At 41.9% G+C, this 24,005-nt stretch overlaps 1 protein-coding gene across 5 annotated transcripts in view; it reads left to right on the forward strand.

Annotated features, from left to right (window-relative positions):
* The window catches only part of SOX5 (SRY-box transcription factor 5), a 657,382-nt gene that overhangs the window by 13,205 nt on the left and 620,172 nt on the right, over positions 1–24,005 (forward strand). For 2 of the 5 annotated variants that reach the window (XM_075758103.1, XM_075758166.1), the window contains exon 1: positions 1,483–1,937. The exons of the other annotated variants lie outside the window; for them this stretch is intronic. The gene's annotated coding sequence lies outside the window, so the exon portion shown is untranslated. Of the gene's footprint in view, positions 1–1,482; positions 1,938–24,005 lie in introns of those variants that run through there. 5 annotated transcript variants of the gene reach the window in all.

Here is a 24,005-nt window from a genome sequence, read left to right on the forward strand (position 1 = left end):
TGGGCAGAAGACGGAATCATTTTGTTGACACAGAACAGTGTGCATCGTTGTTTGTATTATTACTGTTTTACATTTTTTGCATTTGTAAGAACAGCATATTGATGACTGCGTGTTAAAACTCTGTCTTTTTGTAGCTCATTTTCTTTCTGACAAAAGGAAGAAAGCTACATTCTTTGTAAGAAAAACTCGGAGTTATGTTGGAGCAAGTGCTAGTGCTTGTGTTCATACATGATCAAATTCAGGAAGATTAGGGCATTGTGTATAAATTGCCTTCATGTTCGTTGGGTTAGCAGCTGTCAAATAAGTGATTATAGATGTTGGCAAAGCTTTTCTTTCCATAATCGCTGTGAAACAGGGATAGAAATGTAACAAATGCCATTTAATATGGACCAGCACGTAGGTTCTGTTTCTGGGTCTGGCTCTTTATTGCCTCGTGGCCAAAGTTTCTTAGCATCTTTTTTGCTTTAATTCCTCACTACCTATAAATGGAGGTAATAGTACTCTGCTCTTAGATTTCTGAGGCTGTTTTTTAAATTGAGATCCTTTGATGAAAGATATGAAATATATGCAATAGCATTAATGATAAGATTAAATAGAATAATACTGTTGAGGTTGAGGACAATTACTGCTTCTAGATGAGCTTTGCTTTGCTGGGCAGCGTTAACCTTCTGCAGAAAATAATTTGGTCCGAGACCATGTTGGGGTTTCATTTCCTGGGATTTTTTAATTTGTTATCTGACAAGGCTTTTTGATACCAGGCACTACACTTGAAGTCCTGTTGAAGAGCAAATGAAGCGTTGTGATGCTATTTTTTGCAGCATAGGAGTCTATGGTGACTCATTTAGTGTTCATAATGCCTGTGACAGATTAAAAAAAATAAAATCAGTCACTCCCAGTGAGACGGATACACTCAGCCAGACCCTATTTGAGAATTATTTGGTGCACTGTTAAGACCAAAGTAGACATCTTCCCCCTCCCCCCCCCGAAAGAATCCAGCTTATCATGAAATGTTTATCAGAGCCATATAAACATTTCTTGACTGCTGAATTTTGAAGGGAAATTCTTTCGGTCTAACATATGTATTGCAAGCAAAACTCTTCACAGATTAAAAAAACCCCCATAATTAGCTTGGTTACAGCCCTACTTACTACCAAGCATGCCAGCATCTGGCAGGGGTACGGCGATCTGGGAATTCACTGCTTGAAGCCATGGAACAAAGTGTTCTGATCCGACCCCAGGCAGCGAGTCCAGGACTTGAACTGGAATCTTCAGGAGCAGAGAAGTCTTAAGTGTCTGGAAAATTGGCCTGTTGAGTCACCACGCAGGCACTAAAACAAAACTAATTTTAAGCAGGTCAGAGTTCAGTGATTCCCTCTGGAATCTAATTTTTTTTCCCTTAAAAAAAGAAGTCTCATGTTTTAAGTGAAAAGGGTCAAAGTTGATGCACTGCTACAATTTTTGAAATGCTTTCCCTTAAGAACAGCCACCCAGGCTAGGATTAGCATGAAGGGCTGCTAGGCTGGCACTTCAGTGTCTGGGTTAAAAATATTTTAAAGCAGTAAATGCAGTCAGAACAGAGAGAGAGATCCCTGGGAGCCTTCCTATTCAAAAATGTGCGAGCTCAGGGCAGCAACTGCAATGTAATTTAGGGCAGTGTATGCTTCATAGCTTTGGAGAATATTGCCTCTTGTTAATGTTACATTGGAGGACAGTGGGATAGTAGTAATTTTAGAAAGGTGGTATTCCTCTTTGTTTTACATTGGAAACTTCAGAATAAATAAAAACAAGCATCAATTGAGGAAGAAATGTAACTGCCGAAAACCAGCAATGAATCCGCCTCTGAGCAGACTATAGAAACGACAGGGGAAAGCGGGTATAGAAACATTTTCGTGGGAATGCAGCTGCAAAAGGAACTTAGCAGACAAAGGCAAAATCAGGTATGTACTTTAAAAGGCATGTGGGCAAACTTTTGTCTGAGAGCCCAGTGAGGAGCCTGCTCACATTAAACTGCAAAATGTTTGGGGGGATCAAATGACAAAACGCTTGTATTGCTTTTCCACTGCTGAAGAAGTGGAGCTGTCTATAAGCTGGGATGATTCAAGTAGCTGTTTTGGGAAAAAAAAAAAAAAAAAAAAAGCAAAACGCGAGAGTAAGGGAGATTTTTCGTTCCCATTCCTTTATTAAGATGATTTCCTTCTTTTTCCCTTTGGATCTTGCAGAGTTCCCTTTAGATTTGCAAGTGAAAAGGATGGGGTCTAGGCTACCTAGGGAAGCTTGAATCTGAACTCTGTGTCAGGCATTGTGAGCTTGGTGAGCTCTGTTTATCTCTTAGGAAATAGGCTTGCACAACAGGGCAAATGCAATGCGCAGATGTCAAAACAGCTAAAACAGAGAGGGCTGTCTAGGAAAAGCCATGCCAAACCTAACGGCTAGAGTGGAGAAGTAGCAGCTAGGACTTCTGCCGCCTTTTCTCTCCCGTGCCTCTGCGTGCTGTAGGCAGATCTCTAGGCCAAACGGAAGGCTCCTTATTCTTGGTAGTGAGTTGTAGCTCATGCGAACTGTACTGTCGATAGGAGGATGTTTGCGGGAACGGTGGTGCACGTACGGGTGCAAGGGTTTGTGCTCTGGTCATCGGTGCAATAGCCAGACTGGTCTGCAAAATAAAACCTATTCCATGGGACTTCCCCTTTGATGTGTAGTGATTGCTAAGTATGTGGCTTCTTGAGGGAAGGAGCTATAAAGCTTAAAATTTATTAGGAGAACCTCAGTCTGCCTTGCTGGTACACGGAGTTGTTGGAATGCTTCTCCTTTAAATTCCCGCAGGTATACAACGCGCGGGCATTTGAATGGGGGGATGCCTGAGGCTCCGAGATCCAATTTGTCTTCCAGGTTATGGCAAGGCTCCATTTTCCTCAGGCTTAACAAGTTGCGACCGTAGTTGACTAAAATATTTATTTAAATTTAGGAAAAACTTACTGATGTGCAGTTGCTTTTGCATTTAAGATCACAGTTTATAGCCCTTTGAAGTCTACATGTTTGAAGGAAGAAGTGCTTAGGATAATCTGAACTTGAATTAAATCGTGTGGGCAGATAACAGATTGAATTTGCGGTATGGCTCGTTTTGCTAAGGAAGTCAGTCAAGCTATGAGTAATGCTGGGCCAACTTGTATCACAACAGGAGGTGGTGTAGCTTCAGTGCAAGGTAGTGTGGTTCACCGAATCTGAATTATGGACCAGTTCTTCTGACTGCAGGGATGATGATGGTTCTGAAGAAAAAAGTTTATTTGTGATATACATAACTTTGTGATTCACATTGCAAAGCCAGATAAGTCACACAGATTTGCAGCCCTGATACTTTCATTTGCAGTGATTTGAAACTTGAAAACTACAGATTGTTTAAAGGCTTGGATTTTTTCTTTTCTTTTTGAACAATGTATTTCTTTTCACTAATATGTGACCTAGTGGAAACTTTGCATAAGGAATAATTTTAGGGAGCTAAGAGGCAGAATGTGTTTCGGGTAGTTCCCAAATATAGTACTGATTTTTTTTTGTTGGATTTCTGCGTTAGTGATTCCACAGTTGTTCTTGTATCCAGCCCCTTTTAAATCTTCTTTTAGCGCAACAGGGTTGCAGCATGTGCTTGCTGTGCTGATCCTTTTTGTTTAACTGGCGATGCTTTGGCACTCAAACTAGCTATCAGAATATGATGGGTCAACAGGATTGTTCTCGTTATCATGAAGCGCACCTGAAATATCTGCTTAGGTAGCGCCTGTGATTTCTCAGCAAATATTCAACCCAGTGGGGAACTGCAGGACTCACCTCCATCTCCCAAGGGTTAACAGTAACCTATAATAATAATCTTGTGGCACAAAAATGCTTCTTTTTATGCATTACCTATTTCCAGAGGCCTAATTTAGGTTTTGTATCAAAATGGATATCACAAACGCTTGAGCTTCCTGCTGAGAAGGAAAGTGCTACCGAGAGACTTCGTTCTCTGTTATTCTCATGGTGTCCGGGAGGGGTGAGGAGGCAAGGGAACAATTGCTGATATCTGTAGCAGTAAGTATAAACAGTAGCAGAATGGGTTGGAAAGGTAAAATAGTTTGACAGTATTGTTCCTGTGAATACCTGGCCTTTGCTCTTCGTTAGAATATATATATGTGTGTGTGTGTGTGTGTGTGTAAATATATGTGTCTTTGTATACAAGGCAGATGTACACATCAAGAAGAAAAAAAGGTTATATTTTGTAACTGCACAAAAATTTCACCTGTCATTAAAAGAAAAGATTATTGTCATGGAATAAAATGAGATTGTGTATTGCCTAAATACACAGACAACTACGCTCAAAGATCGGCACGCGTGTGTCCCTGCTCTCTCTGTGTACGTTTCATGCCAGATTCTGCTGTAGATCCAGTTGAACTGTTTTCATCAGTTACTTTCCTCAAGGATCTGTTTGTTGAATGTTTTCACATATAAAAAATCATGTTTGGATTTTTTGTTCTTGTTGTTGTAAGAAGTAGAAACAAGGAAAACAAAAGCTGGATTTTAAAAAAGATTTTTTTTTTAGATCAAAAATGCTTATTGAACACCCAGATAGTTTCTTCCTCCCTGATACTGATTTTCCATTGGAAGCACATGTGGGAGGAGAAGGAAGATTTTAACAAAACCTAAAAAATGCTTGCTTTTCTGCATTTGCAGTTGCTTCCCCCTCCCCAGCTCTTTTGTACAAAACTTGGTTGTACCAAATTTGTCCCAGACCTGTCCCCCTCCTCCTGCCCGCGCAGATGCCCTCAGGGATGAAGGAGCTCTTGCCTTGCAGCCTGCCTCCTGCCCAGCTTGCGAGCACATGCCCTCTTCTCTCCCAGGGGAAGCCATTGTCTTTGCTCGGTCTCTGGAAATAAGGGGTTCCCGGGGTTCCCCGTTGCTCTAGTCTGGCAGTTCAGGTGCTGAAACGTGGATGGGGTGAGAAGTGCTCACCTGGTCTGCAAGCTCCAATGTGTGTAGGCACAGTATTTCACACGTGAGGTCAAATGAGGCACAGTGGTGGGGTCGGGTGGGAAGAGGACAAGAGTCCTGCCCAGTCCCTGATGCAGGTCTGCCTCGGCGTGCTGGCCAGTCAGTAGGCCACCTACGTTGGAGGTACGGTGGTTGAGCTTGGGGCTGCGTGTGAGTACAGGCTTACGTGCTGTGGGAATTGAGAGGGCAGAGCCAGGCCAGGTCTGGTGGGATTCGTTTGGTTGGTTTCGGCCCTGAACACTTAGGGTTGCGTCGGCTTTGGCCCGCAGTCTTCTGGTTGAGCAAAAAAGCAGTCCTTAAGCAGACTGGCATTCGCCATCCCAAGTGCAGTGGATGAGTGCACGGCGGAGAGCATGCAGAGCACGAGCTGTGGCCCCACTCTGCCACTGAAGTGCTCTGGCGTGCTGGGTTAGTCTCTCGACCTTTTGTTCCTCAGTTTTCTTGTGTTTAAGGACGTACAGACTTACCATTGCGCATGGGGGTTGCAAGAATTAATTAATTACCATTTGTGCGGTTTTTGAAGACTTATAACCCTAAAAAACCAAGAACCCAATCAGTTATTTTTCTTCATATAGTATATAGGAAAAATCTACTAATTTATTTCCAAGCGCATGACATACAAAAACTATCTTCACACTTCTAAGTGGAGCTGGGATTCGATGCCAAGACTTTTTTTTTCCTAGTGAATATGGTATACTTGTACACTCAGATAGAATGGTACAACCTTACGGTTTCACTCAGGAGGTGGAAATTTTGTTCTTACTGTGGTTTTGTACTTACAAGCTCTAAATACCAGGCACATCTCTCTGTTCAAGTTCTTTGTCCTCATGACTGCACCCATTGCCAGTGTCCTTTAGCATGTGAACTTACTCCTTTGGAGTAGCTTTGACTAACTAGTAAACTATACGTGTTTTTTTCCCCATATGTTCTGCAGTGTCCTTATACATTAATTATTGCCCTTAAAGAATCTGGGAATTAGGGAAGGAGAATGGAAACAGAATATAGTAGGGATGCTTGTCACCTCTTATCCTCTTGCTTCTGTGTGTGCAGAAGCCCCTTAGTATATTGCTTTGGGAAGGAGGAGTAACTGCTGTCCCACACCTGACGCAACACTACAGAAATGCCATACAGTGCCTTGGTTTAACGTAGAACGGCCAGGCACGGTGGGGTGAAGGAAGTCAGACTTTGTGACTGTCTCTGCATTTGCAGTTGTAAGGGAGCTAAATCAGAGCTAAGGGTTTTCTTCTTTTGTGTTTTAATTTCCTTTGTTTTAAGAAAGTATTTTTTAAAATGAAGTGGGGGAGGAGAGGTAATATACCACTGACATGCTTTGGGATCTGAGGCTCCTGTGGACCCCATAGGATGTCAATGGACTCATTAAGATTTAGCTAAGTTTTATGCATTATTCATAATATACATTCACAGCATGCACCCTAAAGACTGTCTCCTGTGAATGCTTAGTCAGAATCATTTGCATTCTGTATTATGGATCCATAATATAGAATACATTTAGCTACATTTTGTGTATTATCCTTTACACATATTTCCAGCCTTTACTGTTCTGGCATATGCAGCAAATGCGTTTAAACAATAGCATGCAGTTGTGTTTTGTTGCTCTGTAAAAACTAATGCATAATAAGGACCCTGATGAAAATTAATTATTGCATAAGAGCAACGGACAAGCTTGTTCCTCTTTCTAGCTTCGGTGACACTTAAAATTTACTTTTCTAACATGTTTAAGAAGTCTTTTAAATTCCAGGCTGATATTTTGTAAATTTTTTGTTTCAAATACACACAAAAATCATTTTTGATGTGGAAGGTTGGCAAGTGTTGAAACATCAAATTGAAGCTGAGATGCTTAATAATCACAAGAGTCATTTGCTGTGAGTTTACTCTAATCCTATGAACATTATTTCTGCTGTACATGACAAGACGAAAGAGTGAACAAAACACCATATCAGAAAATTAATTCTCTTCCTGTCATCTGAAGCGTTGAAGCTCCTCTGTTTTCTCTTTTCCTCGGCTGCCATTCCATCATGGTGATTGGTCTGATCTCGGCTTTGCCACTGATCCACAGAGTGGCCCAGACGTGTTCCTTAGCACACCTCTGCCTTAGTTTCCCCATCTATTACACAGAAAGAGCAGAAATGGTGCTCCTTGAAATCCTCTATGGTAGCTGTCTACTTAGTTTTACTCCTTCAGTACCCTGTCACTGCCAATAAGAGTACGTTCCTGGGTGAAATACTGCTCTCGCGAGACAATGGGATTTTTTGGGGGGGCCAAATTGGAGTAAAGTCACGGAGGTATAAGGATTCCTTGTGCAGAATCTCTTAAGGGATCATTTTTATGAAGTATCTTCCAATTTGGGGACCATAAAAATATTTCTAGTTGCCAGTCCCTGCGCACGAAAACAGCAGACAGGCAAAATCCAGGATCTTGTGGCACCTTTTGCAGATCCAATTCCTTTGGGGAGCAGCCCCCATATATCTTCAGGAAGTCATAGGGAATGTCAGCCTTTCATCCCTTCCCTTCTTCAGGGAAGTGCTACAAGGTTGTACAGGTTACCAAAAAGCTGTTAGCGTGGTGATGTCCGTGTCTCAGGAGCCCGGCTCACGGTGGGCAGCAGTCGTTCCTTGAGCCTGAATATACGCAATATATATGAAGGATATCAAGTGACTTACTATGTCAAGTTTTTTTGCAAATGTTGTAATACTTGATGAAAAGCCAATGCTTATCAAAATACTTAAAAAACCCCTCTTGCTATCACATAAGATTAAGATGTTTTTTCCCATCATAGGCTTAACATAGCATAACGTTTTGGCAAAGTACAGTCAGGAGGCAAATAGTCGGTATAAAATGGGTTCAAAATCCTAAGGATTATTTATATTTACTTTTTTCCACAAGTTCTTCACGTTAGACAGCATTCCTGCATTTATGCCCCGAAGATACAATAGAGAGTTAGGAAGGATTTTGCTGTGGCCTAAGCGAAGTGTAAACATGCTATCCTTTGGTCCAAAACTAACGTCTAAAATATAAACATTTTATTGCCTTTCTGTTCAAAAGAGCTGACCAGTTTTTCATGAGAATTTTTCACAAGTGAATTGAGAATTGTGAATTTGTTTATAAATGCATGTATTTACTTCTTCCTTTTGCTTCCATAGCAGTTGACAGTTCATGATGTTTAAGTCTGATGCATAGAAGCAAAATATTTCTTTTTGCTTTCATATAAGATATAGTGCAGTGGAGTTCTCAATGTACAGTGTAGTAATAGTCTGTGTAGAGTGTGGTAATGTAAAGTAAGAGTATCATTGTAGAGGGAATATTGGCTTTGAGAGCAAACATTATTGGATGTGCCGCGTGGTGGCTTCATGTCCAGTGAGTAAAGCTACCTTTCTGTCTTAGTTGCTTGGGTTACTGTTGCATACATGGGACAGGGGGCAGGAAAGAAAGACAGCAGGTAGGAGGCAGAGATCCAGGCTTCCCCTCAGCTTTGTGCTGAAGTTTTTTCTTATTATCTCCCTTGAATCTTGAGCTTGCCTTACTTGTGCTCTCCTGTTCCCTCTCTGCCCCAGCTCTTGCTGCAGCCCTGGCACTTCTCTGTTGTACCCTGAAAGCTCCAGCATAAAACCCAAACTAATTTATGCATCAAAGATAAATAGCTGGGTCTCTGCCGCATGCTTATGGCTGTTACGTTGTTGGTCCACCTCACTAGTTGACTTCAGCCTCTGAGACCTGTGAGAATGGTTTTTTTCCCCATTGCAAATCAACGGAACAGGAGCATAATGCTCAAAAAACCCAAGATATCAAAATACCCCTTTTAGATTAATGAATATGCTAGATACAAGCCCAGCTTCTGAGATTTTCTTTTATTCTCATGAATACCATATACATTTGAACAAATGCAAATTAATTTCCACTTTTGATACTCTGGAAGCTGCTTTTGGAAAGTGAGTAGAAGGTGCCCTTTAGTCCATCCTAGTTCAGGCCCCAGCTCTGCGTGTACACCACCTGGTTCTCCAGAGCCTTCGGCAGTTCTGCTCCGTCTGTTTTTCTTTTCAGCAATCTAAATTCAAATTGTAAAATGTGCAGTAGTGCAATGAGCATGGTTTTTGTTAGTGCTATTAGGCTTATGATGTTGAAAATAAAGAACTTGCTTCCTACTGTTTAGCAAAATTTCTAGGAAATTCCTAGCAGTTTTATTTAATATTTGCAATAGGTAGCTTTATCTTTCTAAATGATTTTAAACAGTCTTTTTTCAATGAACAGCTGTTTAAATAGGAACTAGGGTACACAGAAAATGAGCATTGTACATTAACTGGGCTCACAAGGCATGTTAAGAGAAGGAGAGTTTTCTTTTCCTGTACTAATCTCTGTGCCTCCATGATAGTATCTGGCCTAACAGAGTACCTCTATACCAAGCTTCAGTTCAAGACTCCTCAGGTACTGTGTTACCGTTTATTAATAATTATACTATAGAAGCAGTGGTTTGAATGGATAGATTTTAAAGGATTTCACTGGGTTGCCTACTGTATTGTTATTCCATTTTACAAATGGAAAAGTTGTGGTGTTTTACTTCTGACTCCGTTCATCAGAGGAAAGCCAGACTTTCCAGTTAGTTGATAGTGTTCTACACTTGGTTCTTTTGGTGTTCTCTCTGCCCTTTGTCCAAAATCATCTGCATAGTATTTCTGTCTATCCACAGTGTTTAAAAGTCTACTGTCAGAACCCTCCTGCATCATGGTGTTTTAAAAGTAATAGATTCTGATTTCCTTTTTATTAGTCTTGGTTCTCAGCCTTTATAGTTCAGGGTCTTTAATTTTACAACAGTAAAATTCAGCACTTTAAAAAAAGAAGCTGAGATTTTCATATGATCACAAGCGTTGAGGCTTTAAGGAAAGCACCAGGTATTCCAAGACAATAGAAAAAGTTCATGGGTATTTGCAAGCCTGGAACTTCCTGGAATACACGATTAAAGTGGGCCACAAAGACCCTCAGGTTGTGTTTTGCTCCCACACAGAAGGTCTTTCACCTTACACTGTTTCATGGGGAGTATAATATCCAAAGAAAAAAGGTGAGACTGTGTCTCTCATATCCCTGTTCTCCATACAGTAGAGTTGGGAGAGAAGGAATACTGAGAATGATGAGGTGCATTTAATGAAGATAACACCATCAGATTGTTGTTTCTGCTTAGGTACAATAATCAGAGGAATAATTTTCCCCAAAACTTAATTGAAGGAGAATTGCAAATTTGCACAAATTTCTATACTGGGCATTGCTCAGCTGCTTTGACAGACTCTGAAGACCTGTGCCTTTGAAAGGAGTATTCCTCATGAGTGCTCTAAATCTGGCTTTTCCACTGGCTTTTGTTTTGTTGCTTGTGTCTTCAGGAGGGCAGGGAGCAGAGACCCTTCTCTCCTGCTTCCCTGTCTCCTTCCTTTAGACAGCCCCAGAAATCAGCCGTGCTCAGCCAGCAGGACTCTTTACCTCCCAGTGTGGACAAGGCATAGTCTGTATTTTGGCTTTTGTTACCTAGCTGTAATACTCAGGTCTCTGATATGAGTCTGTTCAGAAATAGTATTCTCTGGTGTTTTTCTGTAACATTTTCTGTGTGCATACAAGTTTCTCCTAGGAATAGCACCAAAATTCCCTCCGCCCCTTTTCTGGTGATTGTTGGTAAAGCTTGAAGTCACGTTGGGTCTCGCTGTCCTTGCGAGGCTGTTCCTTTACCTCTGTTGCGTTTCATCCTCAGCCCAATTAACAAGATGTACAGTAGCCTGCCTTGTTATTTGTTCCCTAGTTTTAAAAACCTAAACTTCCTTTTCACCGTTTTCTCACTTTAGCCAGTTTTGCAACAGTGGCACTGCTCTGATCTTACTAATTTGTCTTAGTGCTGCAACTGTTTTGTAGCGAGAGGAAAAAGCAAAGACAGGGGTTTAGAGCTACATTAATTCATCGCTGTGTTATTTTAATGCTAAATCTCGATGATAAATATTAGTGTTACATTACTATTGATTGAAACATGCAAGAGAAAAAGTCCTGCTTTGAAGATCAGCCTGCTTTACTGAGTAGAAGGGATGAGAGCCCTGTTGAAAAGCGTAAAAACTGAGGAGCCTGGTAGGTATCTCCATTTTAAATGTCTGCCATGTGTGCTGAGGGTGACTTGGTTCACACAGAATATCTGCAGTCAAGTCAAAAATAGAACTCATAACTTGCATGCTTGTGCTTCCTCAGTCCAGTCCCTTCAGAAACAAATCTCGATATTACTTAAAAAGAACAGAACTGAAACATGACCACTGGAGTTTGCATCGATTGCCTGGTGAGCTAGAGTGAGAGTTGGGAGAAAACCAAGGGACAAAAATGGGGACAACATATTGGGAGGCTTATTTAGATGTTAGGCAGGGCTATACGTGCCCTCTTGTACTTTGGTCTTCATGGGTGTCAGTCCAGCATCTCCTTTAAATACTGGATTAATACAAATGTTTCAAAACCAATGCTACTACAGTGATGATGCATTACCGTAGTTCATCAGGACTAGGGATTATATGTAGTAAATAAACTGCAGACAATTGCAGTCTTGGTTGCAGCTGGCATGTTTCCTAAATATTAATACTAATACTACACTGAAAACGTAAAACAATTTAAAAGAACTGGTTGGAAAATCTGTACAGGTGTAAAAGTTAAGCATATGGCAGAGTGGAGATTGCCAATGAAAATGACAGATGATTAACATTCATTAAAACTTTCAATTAACACCTTGAAAAAATCCATAAAATAATACTACATGTAAATAATGTGTGATCTCTCCAAGCATTCTTCTACCTATTTTTAAGGGAAGGGAAGAGAGAAAGAGAAGAGGGGAAATGTATTCCAAAAGTACTTACTCTAAAGATTTTTTTAGCCCTTGGTTTGCTTTGGAGTTCAATGGTCGAGTGATGAATAAATCAAGTTTGAGCTGTCAGTATGGGAAAAGATTTGGCCTGGATAAAAGTCAGTCCTTTTTGTTCCCAAAGATGACCAAAGATTTTCTTATCCATATTTTTATTGTGAGCATGAGGAAGAACCTGTGAGAAACTGTAGGGCAATGTGAAAGATGCTTTGATCACTTAGCTAACTGCAGTCCTGCCTGTGTCATTCCACATTGCTCTCAGCTTCAGCAGGATCTCTCTGTGTTATGGAGAATTCAAGGTCTGTGCCTTTTCTTGTCAGTGCATGAACACACAAACTAAGGAAGAAAGATTTGTCTTATCTAAGTAAGCTTTGTGACAGTTAATTAAAAAGTCAACATTAAGAGCTGACTTAGATGTCAGCGCTTAATGTCAGCTGTTAATTACACTGAAAAAAGCTTCCAAAATCAGGCATACCCTGGCTGCTTTGACCCAAAGAATTGTGTTTCTGGAGGGAAAGAAGCATCTTGGTCTTGTAAAAGCAGGTGTGTGGTTTAAACAATGCAAGTAAATGCATGTGAATATTACGTGTGGATTCTTTGACATGTGGGATTTGACTTGTTTATTTGGAAAGTGTCCATTGACACTGGCACTTAAAATCTTTTTCCTCTTTTTCATTACTGAGCACTTCTGTGGTCCTTGCTAGACTCAAGTGCCACAGAACTCTGGGATTCAGGGGATCCAGACTTGAGGCTTAATTTCCTCTACTCCACTCCTGTTTGAAGTTACTGCATTCATTCCTTTATCATCTTTATCTCCTCTTCGTAATTGGGTCCAATCAAGGCACGAGTGTGGCATTTTAAAATATAAACCCCCTTTTACTTCCTTCTTAACATGCTGTTTTGTAGGTTTAGATGGTGTGTCTATATGTCGTCTTGTTTTCACACTGTGAGTGTCTTAGAGTGTCCTGGTTTTTGGCTGGGATAGAGTTAATTTTTACAAGAAGCTGGGAGGGGACAGCCAGGACAGCTGACTCTAACTAGCCAAAGGGATATTTATTCCATACCATGACATCATGCTCAGTATATAAGGAGAGGTGCTGGCTGGGGAGGAGGGATCGCTGTTCATGCATTGGGTTCGGGGTGGTGAGCAAATTGCATTGTGTATCATCTGTTTTTTATGTTCTTTCATAAGTATCATTGTTATTATTTTCCTCTGCTGTGGTAGTAAACTGTCTTTATCCCAACCCAAGAGTTTTACCTTTTTCCTCTGATTCTTCTCCCCATCCCACCTGGGGGAGGGAAGGAGCGAGCAGCCACGTGGCACTCAGCTGCCGGCTGGGGCTAAACCAGGACAGTCCTTTTTGGCGTCCAACGTGGGGCACAAAGGGTTGAGATAATGACAGATCTGACCAGAGCATGTTAAAGTTGTTATACACATTTATTACACTAGTTTAACAGTTGCTGGTCACAAGGGTGTTTTATTTGTTCACATGGCTGTGTTACGTAAACCCGTAGTTGCTGTATGTATTCCTTGCGGCGCTGTTTATCACCTCTGAGAGGGGTCAGGATTCTCATTTTGCTGTACTGTGTAAGATCGACTTATGCTATAACAACATCACTGGTCATGAGGTTAAGGTGGTGTTTGTATGTGGCATTGCTGTTGTGCCCATACTTTGGACAACATCTCTCTGAATTTATTAATAATTGCACCCATTCTATGGGGAAGATGGGGGGGGAGAAGGAATTCTTTATCCTCCTCTTTTACCTCCCCTTTTCCTTCAGGCTAGTTACAACAGCTTTTGAGAATTTTGAATACCCTTGGGATGTTCAAGCCAGCATGCTCCTATTGCTATGTCTCCTGAATGTGTTTCAGGTTTTGTTTAGGGTTACAAAAAATTGTTTTAAGAATACCACCCAAAGATCTCCCTAAGGCTGGATAGTTATTGGTGGCATGGCATGTGGGAGAACACAGGCAGGTATCTAGAGAACTTCTCACCTCCAGTGTTTTGGAACTTCAATCCCAAACATATTAATCAGTTCATGCAGTAGCCCTTGGGCCAATCTGGGCAGGACCAGATGTAAAAAACGTGCTCTACACCACAGCCGAGGAGCAATGGCCCTATCTGGAGTCTCTGGCAGAAAGCACCAGGGGAGACTTGAGGTCGACCCCTGGGGTTTTGGAGTCGGGGATACAGAGGATCCAAGGCCCGCTACACTCCAACTGAAAAAGAGATACTGGCAGCATATGAAGGGGTTCAGTCTGCTTCAGAAGTGATTGGCACTGAAGCACAGCTCCTCCCGGCACCCCGACTGCCAGTGCTGGGCTGGGTGTTCAAAGGGAGGGTCCTCTCTACACATCATGCAACTGATGCTACGTGGAGTAAGTGGGTTGCACTGATCACACAGCGGGCTCAAATAGGAAACCCCAATTGGTCAGGAATTCTGGAAGTGACCACGGACTGCCCAGAAGGCAAAGATTTTGGAATATCACCAGAGAGGGAGGTGACACATGCTGAAGAGGCTCCATTGTATAATAAACTGCCAGAAAATGAGAAGCCGTTTGCCCTGTTCACTGATGGGTCCTGTCACATTGTGGAAAATATCGGAGGTGGAAGGCTGCTGTATAGAGTCCTATATAAGAAGTTGCAGAAACTGCTGAAAGAGAAGGTGAATTGAGTCAGTTTGCAGAGGTGAAAGCCATCCAGCAGGCTTTAGACATTGCTGAGTAAGAAAAATAGCCAGTGCTCTACCTCTATACTGACTCATGGATGGTGACAAATGCCCTGTGGGGGTGGTTACAGCAATGGGACCAGAGCAACTGGCAGTGCAGAGGAAAACCCATCTGGGCTGCCCCACTGTGGCAAGATATTGCTGCCTAGCTAGAGAAGATGGTTGTAAAAGTACACCATGTAGATGCCCACATACCCAAGAGTCGGGCCACTGAAGAACATCAGAACAACCAGCAGGTGGATCAGGCTGCTAAGATTGAAGTGGCTTAGGTGGATCTGGACTGGCAACATAAGGGTGAATTACTTGTAGCTCGGTGGGCCCATGACACCTCAGGCCATCAAGGAAGAGATGCAACATCTAAATGGACTTGTGATCGAGGGGTGGACTTGACCATGGACACTATTGCACAGGTTATCCATGAATGTGAAACATGCACTGCGATCAAGCAAGCTGAGTGGTTAAAGCCTCTGTGGTATGGAGGATGATGGTTGAAATATAAATATCGGGAGGCCTAACAGATTGATTGTATCATACTCCTACAAACCCGCCAAGGCAAGTGCCATGTGCTTACAATGGTGGAAGCAACCACTGGATGGCTGGAAACATAGCCTGTGTCCCATGCCACCACCCAGATTATCCTGAGCCTTGAAAAGCAAGTCTTGTGGCTACATGGCACCCCAGAAAGAATTGAGTCAGACAACAGGACTCATTTCCAGAACAACCTCTTAGCGGGGTGAAAGAGCACGGCATGGAGTGGGTGTATCACATCCCCTACCATGCATCAGCCTCTGGGAAAATCAAATGATACAGTGGACTGCTAAAGGGAGCAATGGGTGGTGAGATCCTCAAACATTGGGATACCCATTTAGCAAATGCCGCCTGGTTAGTCAACACTATGGGGTCTACCAATCGAGCTGGTCCCGCTCAGTCGAAACTTCCACGTACTGTAGAAGGGGATAAAGTCCCCGTAGCGCACATGAAGAATATGTTGGGGAAGCCAGTCTGGGTTAGCCCTGCTTCAGGCAAAGGCAAATCCATCCACGGGACCACTTTTGCTCAAGGACCTGGGTGTACTTGGTGGGTGATACGGCAGGATGGGGAAGTCCAGTGTGTACCTCAAGGGGATTTGATTTTGGGTTAGAATAGTCAATAAATTAAACTGTATGACGTTAATTGCTAAATAACCCTGCCATTGTATGTAATCACTACTACAATTGCTATATGTTGTATCAATGGTATTACAGTAAGAATCACCCAAATTAACAAAGGTTGAACTTTGATGAAACCAAGCAGCGATGATGGAACCAGAACTGACTTCAGCAACTGGTGCCCAACAACTTCCTTGAAATCAACGTCTTCAACCTGCATACTGTGAGCGTGGACTGCACCAGATACATCAGCTACAAACTCCGGATGCAGCATGCAACGATCCCACATCACACACCATCTCTCCTGCCCTAAGAGACTGTTAAGACAGATGGACCCCAAAGTCATGGACTAAATTAACTCAGTGAACATTGTAGAGGGATGGCCCATAGACTAAGGGAATGATATCTGCCTCTGTGTGTGTATATATATAAAAGGCAGGAAGAGTGGTGGTGAGTAATTGGAAAGTATAGGATCTGGGCATGATGTAGATGTTATAGAATAAAGGGTGTATAATGTCCTAATTTTCAGCTGGGATAGAGCTAATTTTCACAAGTAGCTGGGAAGGGACACAGCCGGGACAGCTGACCCAAATTAGCCAAAGGGACAGTCCATACCATATGATGTCATGCTCAGTATATAAGGTGGGGGAGCTGGCTGGGAGGAGGGGTTGCTACTTGGGGATGGGATGGGCATCAGGTTCCAGGCAGTGACGAAATTGCATTGGGTATCACCCACTTGGTATATTCTTTTGTAACTATTGTTGTTGTTATTTTCCTCTTCCTTTGCTGTCCCAGTAAACTGTCCTTAGCCCAACCCATGAGTTTTACTTTTCTTCTGATTGTCCTCCCCATCCCACCGGGGCAGGGAGGAGCGAGTGAGCAGCCACATGGTACTTGGTTGCCGTCTGGGGCTAAATCATGACATAGAGCTAACATTTGAGGTTGCTGAGGACTCATGAAGAGGATGTAATGGCTAGTTAAAGATACTACAAAATAACTTTATATCTAAAGGTATCTGCCTTTGGGGTTGTGGGAGGGATGGAGGGATAAATAAGAAGTCCTTTATCTAAAATACCAATTAAAATGCTCAGTATGTGCTTGTACCACTATTTTATACATGTGGTTAAGAACGATTTTTTCCTGTTTTAAACTTGGCTCTCACTGTGTTCCTCTTACCACCAGCTGTAATTATTGACTAAACTTTGCCATATCAAGACTACTGCTCCTTTCCCACCCCACTGCACCTGCACTCCAATGTGCACCGTACCAGGCAGAGAGCCCTGGACCTGACACCAGCTTCGTGGGTTGGTGTCAGGTCCGTTATACTTAGGGCTAATGCTCTGTGCATTGAACTAGCCATCTTGTAATTCAAAGCTCTGGGTCTGTATTTTTTCTTGGTCCTTGTGGTATCCCTGGGATGGTTTTGTGGCACGTTTTGAATTCTAGCAATTCAAAATGCCAGAAATACTGAGCAGATAGCATGGCAGAGTAGTGGTGGGGGGTGATTTTTCTATAACATACCACTGGGTTGTGTGTTTCACATCCTGGGTTGTTGTTTTGTGGGTGTTAGAGGATGAGGGGTCTGCCAGAAAGGTTGAAGGAACCGAAATTGGCATTACACATTGGCATACTCTGTGTGTAGCATGCATGCTGGGATGAACTCTCCCATCAGACTGTTTCCCCTTGGAGGGTCCTCACAGTTTGTTCCAGAAGGGAACCAGGGAGAAAGTAGGGGTTTTTGCAGTGTGGATGATCAGGGCACCTCAGTACAGGAGTAAAATAGGAAGCGAACTAAATAAACCATGTGCACACACTCACCCTTCCAGTTCAAGGCTAAGTAAGAAAGGTAAGAAAGCTGGGTTGGAGAGACAGCATCAATTTAAGCATACTTGCAAAAGGCCTTGACCTCTCCATTCGGTCCTGGAGACCCCCTCCCTGCAATTGGATGCAGATGATGGGGTACAGTTAAATAAACCTATAATTAGAAGGAACAGGAGGGAAAAGAAAAATCTGAGTCTGCTGTCTTTTTGCATTTGACTGTTCTTAGACTGCTGTTTTCGAAAGTGATCTGCAGTGGCATCTCTTGGCTTCCAGGAAGGCAATGGGAATTTTATAGCTGACGTCAATGGGAGCAGAATGAGACTGATGTTCAGTGCTTTTTTTATAACCCTGTCCCTAGTGTACAGTCAGTTTCATTGTTTTCCCTGATATTTTAGTGGGTGTTACATATATCAAGAAGGAGAAAATAGTACTTAAGAAAGACAAGTTGTGATTGTGAAACCACAAAACTGGCAAGAGAGGCTCTGGGGGGCAGCTGTGGGGCTTGGGACTGCTGTTAATGAATGTTACAGATTTGACTAGATTTTAGTATGACACTATTACTTTCAGCACCTTTCCTTCCCAGAGGACATCATCAGTAAAGTTTGCCCTCTCTGATAGAAGAAAGTCCAGAGCAGTTCTGATGAGCTCATGATTTTCTGCAAATGAGAAGAGACTGGCCCTTTGGATTCTAGTTTGTGTTGTCCACCTGAAGCCTGACACCCCTCCTAAGTTCATGTGTTTGGCATGGGATGTAGAAAGAATACATATTTTCCTACAGCATTTTGACAGGCTGATCCGTGGTGAGACCTTTACACTGTGATGTCTACTCTCCCTTGATCCGTGTCTGACATTCACTAACATGAATGGCCGATACATGTGTATGTAGAAGGGCTATTTAAGACTTGCTTATCCTAGCACTGAAGCTAATCTCTTTCACTGTGCTAAGGTCAAGGTTGAAAGATGACTCCAAAGAGCAAAGAAAGGGAAGACAGGTTTGAAAATGGATACAGGGAGAATGCACAAAATATGCCACTGTAAATGCTGATTTGTAATCTCTCCTTTCCTCTCTGGCCATCCTTTTTTCTTTCCCTGTCGCAGGTTATTCATTAAGTATTTATTGAAATATATGGTAAAAAGAATTTGTCTAACAGTTGAAGTGCTGATTTTGGATTAGGCAGTAGGTGGTGGATTTAAATTTGGACAATTCATATTTAGACAGATACCTGAGGGTGGGATCAGAAGTTACCTCTGCAAAGTTTGTCTGCCTGACAGTACGTATTCTTACATACTGCAATAAAGTGGTGTTCTTGTGATACATGGGGAAAAAATTGTGGTATGTGGGACAAAAAAATGATTAGGCCGATCAGCCTTTGCCCCATCTCCAGAGGATTGCTTTTTAGGTCAATCAGGAGAAATCTGTGTGGAATGTAATGGCATTTGTTGAGCAATCAAAAACTTACCCTTGAGCCTACAAACTGCTCTTGTGGTATTTAACAGGGGGGAAAAAAAGGAAAAAAAAAAAGATAACCTGTGTTGTTTTTTTCTCTCTCTTTAAGCAAGGAATAATAGATGTTTGATAGTGGCAGGAGTCTGTCGTATTGTAGTTACATTACTGTTTTTAACTGAGTGGTTTTAAAAAAATCATGTGAGAGGTAGACTTAGTACAGATAAGTTAGAGGATGCAGTAAGCCTATATTTTGGTAGTCATGTACCATCATACATACTACAGTATTTTTTGAAATTATAAATGCAGTGTAACCTTCGGGAAGAAGCCAAGCCTTGCACTGAAAGCATTGATTTCATTGATCTATGTTCTGTGTATTTCTTTGGGTTTTATTCTTTTAACAAAACTAGCCAAAACAGAATCTCTCTTTGCCTCAGTTTCTTCTTCTGGTAGAAAGAAATAATGTTTCCCTGTGTAGGTTTATCACCTTTGTGTCTACTCTGAAAACCTTACATGAAAAGAGCACTAAAATTATGATTAAGTGCAGTAGATTTGTAAAAGTGGACTCTTAAAGATAGCATTTAAGTGCATAAGATGAGATAACTTCCTGCTCCAGAGCTCATTTAATCATACATATGAACTCCTGACATAAGAACAGTGCCAGAAATCTGACTGCTGTACTGCGAAGATGGTAGTCATTTCAAACCTCTGCAGCCCCTCAGATGAGCGTTTGTCTGCCTGCAGTGGGGTTTTCTTCAAAGTGAAATATGTGTTCATTAAAGCCCTGGTCATACAAGTTGTTTTGCAAGAGGAGGACCTTTACCGATACTCTCGTAGCAGCATGGAGGTTGATGAGGCTTTGCATGCAGCGGCCTCCGCATATGTCTGGCAGGACTTTGGCCTAAGTTCTCTAGCTCATGATCTGAGAAGAAAGAGTTCACCCTTCAGTTGTGAAGAGGCTGGCTTTTTCTGCTGTTGTATATATAAAGCTTGAGATTGTCTTTGTTTGAAAATAATTTTGGTATTTCTTTTGTTTGGAGCACACCATATCATAGCATCATCGAGTTTTGCGCAGTGTTTACTTCCAATGTTGGAAAGCCAAAGCTCTCATAAAGATTGTAAATTGTCTGATAATATTTAATCAGTTCATAGAATGTGCATGCTTGAATAGTAAGCACTCCTGAAGAGCTTGCACCTTTAAAAAAAAAAGTGAAGTACACTGATAATATTGCAGAGTGTAGAGAGGTTTGAAATTATTGGAGCACTTAATTTTTTCTATAATTGCTTCAATTTGAAGGGAACTAGGCAAAATACCAAGCTGAAAATGAGTTGCATTAATCGAAAAATTCATCAGTCAGAAAGTAGGATTTAAACCAAAATGCCCAATTAAAACAAAAAAACACACTAAAAATGTTGACGCTAAAGCCTTAAAGTGATGGGTCTCATATTCCTCCGTGTTGGCTTACTTTGTCATCATGCAGAATATTTCATGATACTGTACTTTGGTACAATGTGGACAACTGCTGTAATTTCCTATTTTACTTTGCACCACATAGATGGTTCCGATATGCAGAGGCATAGCAAGTGAATAGAGGCGAATGTCCGGGGGAAGGCACTCGTCGCACACTCAGTTCTGTGTGGATCCTGAGAGTGTCTGGTGTGCAAACCAAACCCACCACTGGGTTGCTGTGAAAGCGACAGCGCTTGCATTTTGTCCGACATGTCAGTGGTGGCAGCTGGCTTCACAGTAACGCCGGCAACAGCAATTTCCTTGTCTCAGATCACCACCTGCGTAGCTGCAGGTTTGTGTTCGGTTGTTCCTAAACCGCACGTCAAGAAAGGTCAGGGGGAAGGTCTGATGATGATGATCTTTTCATCAGCTCTCACACAAAAATGTGTTTGGGCCAGAGTGTGTCACCAATGGGCAAGTGGTCTTCAAATTCATTTTTTAGTAAATCGTGAATGGAGAAAAACAACACGTTTCCTTTTTATTTAAAATCTAATAATTTAATGACTACTTTCAAAGGTTCGTACTCCTTTTGTTCATACAGGAAAATGGTGTGGTTTGTGTGTGGCCCCATTGACGGGACTCGGCTGGACCCACAGCCCTGTCCAAAATGGCAAAAAGGTTTGAGGGAAGGAAACCTGCATCCAAGTCATGTGTTTCTTAGCTGGGAAACAATAATCTGACCTGAAGTAAAAGTTCCGTTACTCGGCTTGAAAGCAAAGTGATGTCTGCCTCAGAATTTAATATCAGGAAAAAAATATTTATAGCCATAGCCTCCACAGTTGTCTCACTTGGAGGTGCCAAGGGATGCCCAGCATTGGCAGTGGTGGTAGCAAGAGCTGTGGGGCTGGAAGCAAGTAGCATGTGTGGAACTCATGTCAGAGCAGTAGGTGAAGGGAACATCTCTTGGTTGGTAAAACCATGGGGCTTGGAAGAGCTGTAGCCTTCTCACAGCTGCTTTGCTCCTCATCGTTGTAGTCATGGGAGGACTTGAGCTGTGTGGAGCTGGAGTAAGGTGAGTAGGTTGGAGGTGGGCAATGATGGAGCCTGTGGGGAAGACAAATGCTCAATTTTTTGGCCAGTTTTTACTTCTGCTCTTCCAAAAACATGTGTTGCTTTACAGTTGATGCTGCTATGTTCAGATGAGGTCAATATGGGCTCTCAGACCAAGGGTGCAATTTGTGAGGCAAATCAAAGGAAAACACTTGTATCTGTGTGTGGTCAGGCCTGGTATTATTTTTGAAATATCTGGCCTTTGATACTGAGAGATGATGTCAGAAAATTTGTTTTGTAGCATTTCTGCAAAGAAGGGAATGAAGGATCAGATTTCTGAAGGAACTTGAGTGTTACTCTGGTCAGGGCTGGAAAAACGTCCCTGGACATTTCATGTGAGTTTCTATTGCACCCTTTGTGATGTATCAGCCTCCTCACCTAACCAGCCCACACCTCACTGTGTCTTCTTCTGTGATGTCCCCTTCTTGTGCCACATATACCTCAAGTTTTCCTCATTCTGATTTTTCAGCTGAGGTCCAGCCTGCTACAGATATTATGCAACTATTGATCTGGGCTAATACTCTGAGAAATAATTTTTACTATTTTTATGTGCTTTTTCCCCCAGAAATGTGCACAATAAATACTAATAATTTCAAATTCTAAAGTACTTGATTACCACTTCAGATGACCCAATTACATGCCAGATTTTTATTTCTGATACTCTTCTTTCATTCTTTTCTTCCCCCTTCTTTTTCATCCCCTCTCTTGCTGGTAGTAATAGAAATCATTCTCAGGAGCATAGATATTTTGCAAGTTGCTGTGCTGGAAGTTAATACTTTAAACAGTCACAGGTTTGGGTTTTTTTCCCCTTTCTCACTTGCACTTAATCCTATCTTCAGTGCAGAATGAAAAGAAGTGAGAGGAACAGCAGTGATGGTTAGCTATATTGCAATTCCACTGCATTTTGATTAGCCTTGGGCTCAGTTTGCTTGGGTTTGTAATCCACTCATCAAGGTGGATACAAACTCAGAGAAATGAAACCCCAACTGTGTTTTTTGAAGGGATTTTGCTCTTCTCTTTGTATACCAGAAACCAAATTCACACCATTAAGCAGTGGTGAGGGGAGAGGGGAAAAGAGAAGCTGCTCCCTTTTGAAACTGTGTGCATATTTTTAATTTAATTTTTATCCTTCCACTGCTCTGTCTGGTGGTATTGAAAAGAATTGTTGTACAATATTCTTATTTAAACAATAAAGGTTTTTCTTTTTTATTTCTCTGTGAACGTTACTTGCTTTTAAGAGCTACAAAGCTGGCTTGTGTGATCTCTTATTGTCCCTCCGGTATTATATCTCTGTAACATATCTCTGAATATCTGTGAACTTTCCCTAAGATTATACATCTTCTGGAAATAAGTATTTTGGAGCAAACACAATAGCGGGTCCCAAACATTTCAATCATTACTCCTCTGTTACTGTGCATTAACATGTACAGTGCATTCTGTTTCTTGGTTTTAATAATCCTTTTTTTGTTGGCTTCTTGATGCTCATAGAATCACAGAATATTTTAGGGACCTGTGAAGGGCTTGTGGCTCAACCCCACGCTAAAAACAAGGCCAGCTTTGAAGTTAGATCCTATTTTAAAGTTAAATCAGGTTGCTCAGGTCACCAATCATGCCAAGCACCGCTGAGGATTAGGCACCAAACAGGTAACGGAATGCTTGCACGGATTTTCTCCACGCAGCCTGGCTGTGTAAGCTCCAGCACCCACACCTCAGATGGGCACCCTGAAGGAGAGCTCCTCGGTCGCCGGAGACACGCTGGCACGCTCGCTCTCTGCTCCCTGCAAGCGCTCAAGGGCTTCCTGCATCTGGTCTCACCAGCGCGCTGCTGCGGCTGATGGCCAGCGGTACCAGCGACTTTGTGGCGTAGAGACTCCACAGCTGAGATGTACGGTCTGGCTTACTTGTAGGAGGAGACTTTGTTTTGAACGCAAGTATGAATGTTTTCATCCACACACGCATTAATCTTTTCGAGTCCTGCCAAGCTCTTTTAGCTAGTTTCTTAAGTTAATTATACGTTACAGAGTGTCTGGATCTTTTTATATTTCTTGAAAAAGTGTTTTAATTTTAAATATATTGTATGCCATTTAACTGTGTGTCTCGTGTACGGAAGGAAGTAAATATGAGCAAATGATCTCTGCACCATTTAGCCTTTTGCATTAATGCCCTCTGTGAACCGCAATGTATTTTTTTCAGGATGTCGTGTAAACGTATCTGACACTTCTGAGTATGGGAGTAAGAGGAAAGACATTCTTTCCATTTTAAGACAGAAGAATCAGAACTAGTACCACTGGCAAACATGTTTTTTAAAATAGGAGGCTCAGCGCACAGAAGATTTGATGGCAAGTTCTGCCCATTCTTTTATTTCAGCAAGGTACAATCTTGTTACAGGAGTCCTTTTTC

This window comes from Balearica regulorum, chromosome 1, assembly GCF_011004875.1.
Source record: "Balearica regulorum gibbericeps isolate bBalReg1 chromosome 1, bBalReg1.pri, whole genome shotgun sequence".
Taxonomy (NCBI): domain Eukaryota; kingdom Metazoa; phylum Chordata; class Aves; order Gruiformes; family Gruidae; genus Balearica; species Balearica regulorum.